Below are 7,016 nucleotides of genomic sequence, written 5' to 3' on the forward strand. Positions count from 1 at the left end.
GGTTTCCCCTGCTTACGTCCCCACTTCCTTTTGGGGGGCCTCTTGAAAAGGAGTCCTCTGGGTCATCATAGGAGAATCGCTGTGGTGCCTTTTAGCTTGAGGTTTGGGGTAGGCTTTCTTCCCAAACGCAGCCCTTTCTAATGCTGCTCCATTCAGCCAGTCACCTGTTAGTTTCCTCCAGTGTCGCCTGGACACCAGTACTACCCGGCCGCAGCCTGCAGAAGGCACGCAGGAAGCTCTCTGGCTGGTCACTGTAACGTGACCTGGGAGGAAGGTAGGATCTGTTAAGAGCACCTAACCAGTTCTCAGAAACATCATTTGAAAAGGAAAATTGCGTTTGCCTAATCCCTCATTTTGGGATTTGCCTCAGACGAAATTTTCATACCGATTTCATCATGTGACAAGCTAAGGTTGGGATTTCTGCCTATGAATCATCTAATTGAGGAAAGAAAAGGAAATAACCTCTCACCTGAACAATCTAGATAAGTAGCGTGTTTTCCACTAGTTTTCTGTGTAATTGCTTTATTACCGCAGCTTTCCTTGACAGCGCGTTTGTGATCATTGACAGCATAAAACACAAATTCTGAATCAGCACTTGTTACTCTGTTTCCCAATCTCGCCATTTGGTAGGCTATAAAAATAACAGGTTTTTCGAATGTAAGTTATGTTTACTTTTACTAGTTAAGTCGAAAACTTTTAAATACTTTTATTATAAGCTTTTGTGCCATGAAATTTTAAGTGTGTGTGTGTGTGTATGTGTGTGTGTATTTCTTCTTTGCTCATTTTATTACTGGAATATTGCTTTCCTGATTTATTAAAGCCCTTAAAATTATCAACTCTATATCTTTTTCATGTGTTGGAAATATATTTTTCTTAATCTGTTGTTGGTTTTAAATATTTTATTATGTCCTTTTATGTACAACAGTTTTATGGTTTTATTTTATCATTCTATGTACATTTGTCTTTATGATTTTTCCCTATGGTATTAGTCTTGGGGAGGCATTTCCCATCCTGTGGTTGAAATTATTTATTTTCCTTACAGTGCTTTTAAAAATTTTATTGCTAATATTTTAAACTTGAAATTACATTCGTCGATGCTTGGATTAAGTACCACATTTTTTTTCCAAATAATTTACCATTATTCATTGATAAATCCACCCCATTTCTCAGAGTTTAAGTCACCATTTACCATAGAAAACAGTTAAAAAATAATGAACACACACACACACACACACACACACACACACACACACAGACTTTGAGGTGTTTCTGTACTTCTGATTTTCTTCTATTGTTATATCTTTGTTTTGAAGCACGTCTCAGATTCTTGTAGACTCTTACGCTTTTACTCTTTGTAGATGCCTTTAGAATATTATTTGTGTATTGTTTGTTTTTGTAAACGGCACGATTTTCAAAGGCGACTTTAAAGCCGTGGGGCGGCCGGGCAGACTGTGCCTCTTTAGGCAGAGTTTGATGTCTGCTTACTATATTAGTGGCAGGGAAATTGGAAGAGGGGGTTGTTTAAGAGATGGCTCCAAGTGAGCAACAGTAGATGGTGGTAACTGGTAGGCATTGGGAGAGAAGGAAGACGGAGAGCGAGATGACTCTGGGGTTTTTACTTTATAACCAGTTATCACACTGATCAAATTAAAGGATGCCAGGCATGAGCTGGGACAATGGACTGGGCAGCCTTCCATTTGGACAGAAAACCAAGATACGTAAATTAGCAACGGGCCGTCTTTTCCTAATGCCTCTCAGCTGTCAGTTTCTGTAATTATCATCATTATTAAAGTCATAATGGTTTTAATGAAGGTGTCATCTAAACTGACACTTTGAAAATAAAGTGTGATGATGACTGAATTGGAGGCTTAAGATGACCTTAGAAAAATGCTCCAGGAACTTGAGAGTGTCCCAATTACTCAAGGATCTCTGAGTCAGCCACATGACTCATTCCATTCATTCGCTAGTCATTAGAAAGATTCATTTGAATTGACACCAGTAAGGCCTCCATGGCCCCCAGAAGCCCCCACCTAGGCCATCACACTGCTTCCTGGAGAAGAAATAGACCAAAGCTTTCATAACTCCAGTTACAAATGCTTTTCAACAGAAAAACGACAGAGAGAGACACCAGCAAACTGCACGTATGACGAGATTTATCTGATTGAAAAACGAATTCAAACTAATTGGTCCCCGCAATTCATAGGAGGTGAACGAGCTAGCAGTGTGTCTGGCCACTTCGCGGGCACTTTCTGATTTTCCCGCTACTTCCAGTGTTCGTAGAGAATAAACTTTTATCGGGACAAATGCCTTCTTGGTTCAAACATGCAAAATTGCTACCAGATCTCTAACTCAGTTTCATGCAGACTGTTCCCTTAAGTAATCATGTTTTCCTGAGTGAGGACCACACTAAATGCTATATAAGGCACAGACAAGGCCTCCTGGGCTTGGGTTCGAAATACCAAAGCCACTTGTATTGCCTCCCATGCACGCCTGGACGCTTAAGCCAAGTGTTTTTGGGTCCTCTTACTTCCTAGGTTTTAGGAAACAGAGTTACAAGCCTACTGAACGTTTGAGAAATCTGTTTGGGGTAACACCAGGAGAGAAGCAGAGTGACTAGAGGCAGACTCAGGAGCTTTAACCAAGAAAGCATCTGATGCGGAAGGTTCAAGAGACCCCCGGGAGGCAAAAGTGTCCAGCAGAACAGCAGATCTGGGGGAGACTGGCTCTACCAAGCCCACACTCTGTGACTTTGAGTAAGATGCCCAATGAAACATCTGCAAACCCTACCTCAAAGGGTCCTGTTGCTGGAAGACTGCTTCCTGCATAGTGGGCTCTTAACAGATAACAGTTCCACACCGTTATCGTTATCTAATTTCCTTGATTCCTATGGCAACCCAGATGTCATATATTAGCACCTCATCCCTTTGTTCTGAAAACAGTAAAGCAGTCTTCTTCCCCTTTGCTTCTTGTCTCAGATTCATTCTGCAGACCATATTCAGAATTCCTATCCGAAACTGCTCTTCCCATATCCAACATCCGGTATAAGAAATTTGCGGTAGCTAATTGTTCTTATGGAATTAAATGCCTAAGCTGTTTGTTATCTGGGCTGGGGGGAAGGTGGCTTCATAAAGATATTAGGAAGAGGTTTTGGCAGATGCGCTTGGAGCCATAACTCAAGCTCGGAGCTGACCGTGACACCCTTACCCACCGAGCCATCCAGGGAGATGAGTTTTTAGCTTGATCCCTGCGAGAAAATCTTTTAACTAAGATGTATCAACTGGAATGACCTAGATGCTTATATGTTATCCTTTTAATTCAAAGAAAAGGAAGTACACCACGCACATACACGAGCACACCCTCCCAGAAGCAAACCGATTTGCACACAAATTTGCGGGTCCCCCTGATTTCTCATGCCCCCTGCATCCACCTCCCATCTATGAACGATTCTCATCAGCTCTGTGTTCAGAACGTTTCCCAGATCTGATGAGGCTTGATTTTCACTGTTGCCTCTGTATCCCCCCTTCATCTTCTCTCGTGTGGCCACTGAAATTGTCCCCTCCCTGGCCTGCCAGTTTCCGTTCTTGCTTCTCAAGAGTCTATTCTCCACAGAACAGCCAGAGTGGTATTTTAATAACCTAAGTCGAATTAATACTTGCGAATGTAAAACCCTCCAATGGAGTCTCCTAATAGGAATGTAAATTGTCTACGGCCGTGCCACCCTGAACACGCCCGATCCCGGCTGATCTTGGAAGCTAAGCAGGGTCGGGCCTGGTTAGTACTTGGATGGGAGACCACCTAGGAGGACCAGGTGCTGTAGGCGTAAAAGATGAAAAATAAGGCTTGTAAGATGACAAGTTCCTTGCGATCTGTGAGGTCGACCAAGGGTTGCCTCACCTAAAAAAAAAAAAAAGGAATGTAAATCTGACTTCTCTGCCTTGAAAGAGGTGACTCAGCTTGGTCCTTTGCATCTCTCCAGATTTACTTCCTGCCATTTTCTTCCTTATTCGATATACACTATTGGCCTCCTGTTTTTCCTCCCTCCCTTCCTCTCTCCTTCCTTCCCTTCCTTCCATTCTTCCAGCATTATTGCAGTTTAATTTATGTGCAGTTTAATTTATGTATACATGTAATATGTACCTCTTGGTGAATCTGGACATATGTCTACACTCACGCTGTCATCACCACGGCCGAGGAACCAAACATATCCATCATGGTCAAAAATGTCCTCACAGTCTTTCGTGTGCGTGTGTGTTCAGTAAGAACGGTTAACGTGAAGTCGGTCCTAGTAACATATTTTAAGTGCATTATACCATGTTGCTAACTATAAGTTACCATGTTGCACAGCAGATTCTCTAGAATGCACTCATCTTGCATGACAGAAACTCTGTACCCAGCAGAAACAATCCCCAGTCCCCCTGTCCCCAGCCCCTGGTGACCACCGTCCTATTTTTCACTTCTATGCGGTTGCCTGTTTCAGATACATATAGCTGGAATCATGCGATACTTGTCCTTCTGTCTTGTCTCTTTGTTGATCAATCTTCACTCTTTCTGATCTTATGGTATGTGTCACATGACACCCTATCTTTTTACTCAAATATTCCTCCCCAATATTTGAGTATAGCTATGTCCTTGTTATCATTCAGGTGTTGCTCAAATGTTACCTCTTAATCGAGATTTTTCTTATCAATCTACCCTCTTCCTACACAGCCAGTCGCTCTATCACGTGACTTTATTATATTTTCATTGGAATATCAATTAATTAATTTGTTTATTTATTTCGATTGATTGCTTGACTGATGATGGGTCATCACTGGTGTCTAGACTGGGTATTGACACCTAGAACCGTGTGTATTCCGGAGGAGGAAGGCACTCGACACTCGTTCAGTGACTAAGTGGATCTGGACAGGATCACACAAACTCACGCGGTCGAACCATCGCGTTTTACAGACGGCCGGGTGGCCTTATTCCTCCTGACGAGGGTTTGGGACGCCACCCCTGTGGCACTGCTCCTTCCTGTTCCCACCGTGTTACTCTAGGCTTTGATTATTCTCCGTAGTAACTTTCTCATAACACACTGCGCTTAGGAAATAGACAACCACCGTATGGTTTATTTATTGTGAGTCTGAGAGTAAGTTTTAGAGCTTCACAATGTTATGTACACATTTTATAGGAAAAAGAGAAAGGTTCGGGTTGACGATGGCTCTCAGGATCCCCGTGTTCTGTGGCTTCGCTGTCACAGAGTGGTCCTCGACCTCCCTGTTTTCTAGTCTCTCCACCAGTCCCCATGTCTTGCTGCTCCCCAGACCCCCCAACTGGGCTGGTTTGTTTTTTTTTTTCCCCACCAAGAATTTCCTTGTATCCCTCAATGTTGAATGTGTGCGCATTTTTCAGAATGAAAGCAGCCGTCTCCCAGATTGCTTGTCTTTGAGTCATCGTTGCATTGTTATTAAAAGTGCTTGTTCATTCCCTAATCCTTCAATCGGTGATTTCTTTGGGAAACTCTAAGTGAAAGTAAATATTTGGAAACACTTGAAAATTTTGGGCACCGTCTCCATCTGCGTTCTTCAGTGTGGCATGTAATATTTGCTCTAGACTCATTATAAACGGGGAATGAAATTAGGATTATTTGGGGACCTTTTCTTTACAGATCTAACCTAGGGTTTGTCGTAGTCACACTCACTCTAACCCAGGCCGTGCGTGTGTCTCTGCGTGTGTTTCTTTTGTTCTTGCTTTTGGTGATAGCTCATGGACATGCAGTTTTATATGAAAGGTGATACACGGTAAACTCAATTTTCTTTTACATTTGGTCGTTTTTGAAAAATACATTGAATTTATTGTAGCCATACCTAAAATTGGATGTGAACTGTATGTGCCTGCTAAAATCGGAAGAGAGGAGAGGGAAAGGGAGAAAAAAACGTGGGGATGAGCATGTGCTTTCAAATAAACTCTGAGCAAATTGGAATTTGTTCAACCTAATCCTGAATTTTTTAATTCCATACTTTCTGTCATCTAAATGTAGAGAAGCAGCCGGTTCGTTTTCCGACTGACTCTTCTTTTCATCTTTACCATAATCTCTACCATTTCAAATTGGCAAGAGAAATAGAAAGAAAGAGAACAGATAGTGTCAATTATTACTAAAATTATAGTTAATGATTTGGAAGCCGTTGAGAGTTTATTAACTAACACACTACACGAAAAGTGTGTTCAACTTTTTGTTCATCTCTGGATTTGCAGCAGGCCCTGTGCTAGGCTCTGGAGGACTTCATAGAAAACCATGCACAATCCCTCCTTTGAAGATGTTTAGAATTTCATAGAGACATGGAGAATAAACGGGCAACGCCCACGAAGTCAGATAAGTGTTACACAATATGGAACATTGCAGGGTCCTCAGGGGTGTATAGTACGGGGCCAGGGGCAGTGTTGGTTGATGCAGGTCCCTTGGCGGAAGTGACGTGAAGCTGAAAATTGAAGAATGGGTGGGACTTAACTGGGGGGAGGGTAGAAAAGAACCCTGTGTACAAATGTGCCAAGGCAGTGGACATTTTGTGTGTGAGGACTTGAAAACAGTAGAATGTGGCTGGAAGTCGAGGGAGCCTTAGGAGGTGGAAAGCTTACCCAGTATTAAAGGGGCTCGTGAGCCAGTTTAAACAGTTGGGGTCCCCTCATTGAGAGCAGCGGGGACCACTGCAGGTCACCAGCATGTGACAAGCGTTCCTCTGCCACTAAGTCCTTTCGCCTCTCCAGTTCTAGGTCTTGCCGCTGGAAGTCAAGGGTCCGGGGTGTATGACCCGCCAGGTAACACATGGTGAGGTGCTTTGTCTGTAAAATAGATGTTTAATAGTACCCTGATCCACAAAGTTCTAAGGCTGTCAAGTCATACCGTAATCTGAACAAGATAAAGGGTCTCATTCACATCACAGTCAATCTGGCTGAGTTTTCGTAAGGATTAAATAGGTTGATATGTATAATGGTATTAGAGCAGGGGCTGGCCCAGAGAGTGCCGTGTAGGTCTTAGC

At 42.7% G+C, this 7,016-nt stretch overlaps 1 non-coding gene across 1 annotated transcript; it reads left to right on the forward strand.

Moving 5' to 3' along the window:
- The first annotated feature begins 3,701 nt into the window (after positions 1-3,701).
- Positions 3,702-3,820, forward strand: LOC111747483. Its single transcript, XR_002783544.1, has one exon. It is a non-coding gene; the product is annotated as a 5S ribosomal RNA (ribosomal RNA).
- The last annotated feature ends 3,196 nt before the right edge of the window (positions 3,821-7,016 follow it).

This window comes from Pteropus vampyrus, unplaced genomic scaffold (genome assembly GCF_000151845.1).
Source record: "Pteropus vampyrus isolate Shadow unplaced genomic scaffold, Pvam_2.0 Scaffold224, whole genome shotgun sequence".
Taxonomy (NCBI): domain Eukaryota; kingdom Metazoa; phylum Chordata; class Mammalia; order Chiroptera; family Pteropodidae; genus Pteropus; species Pteropus vampyrus.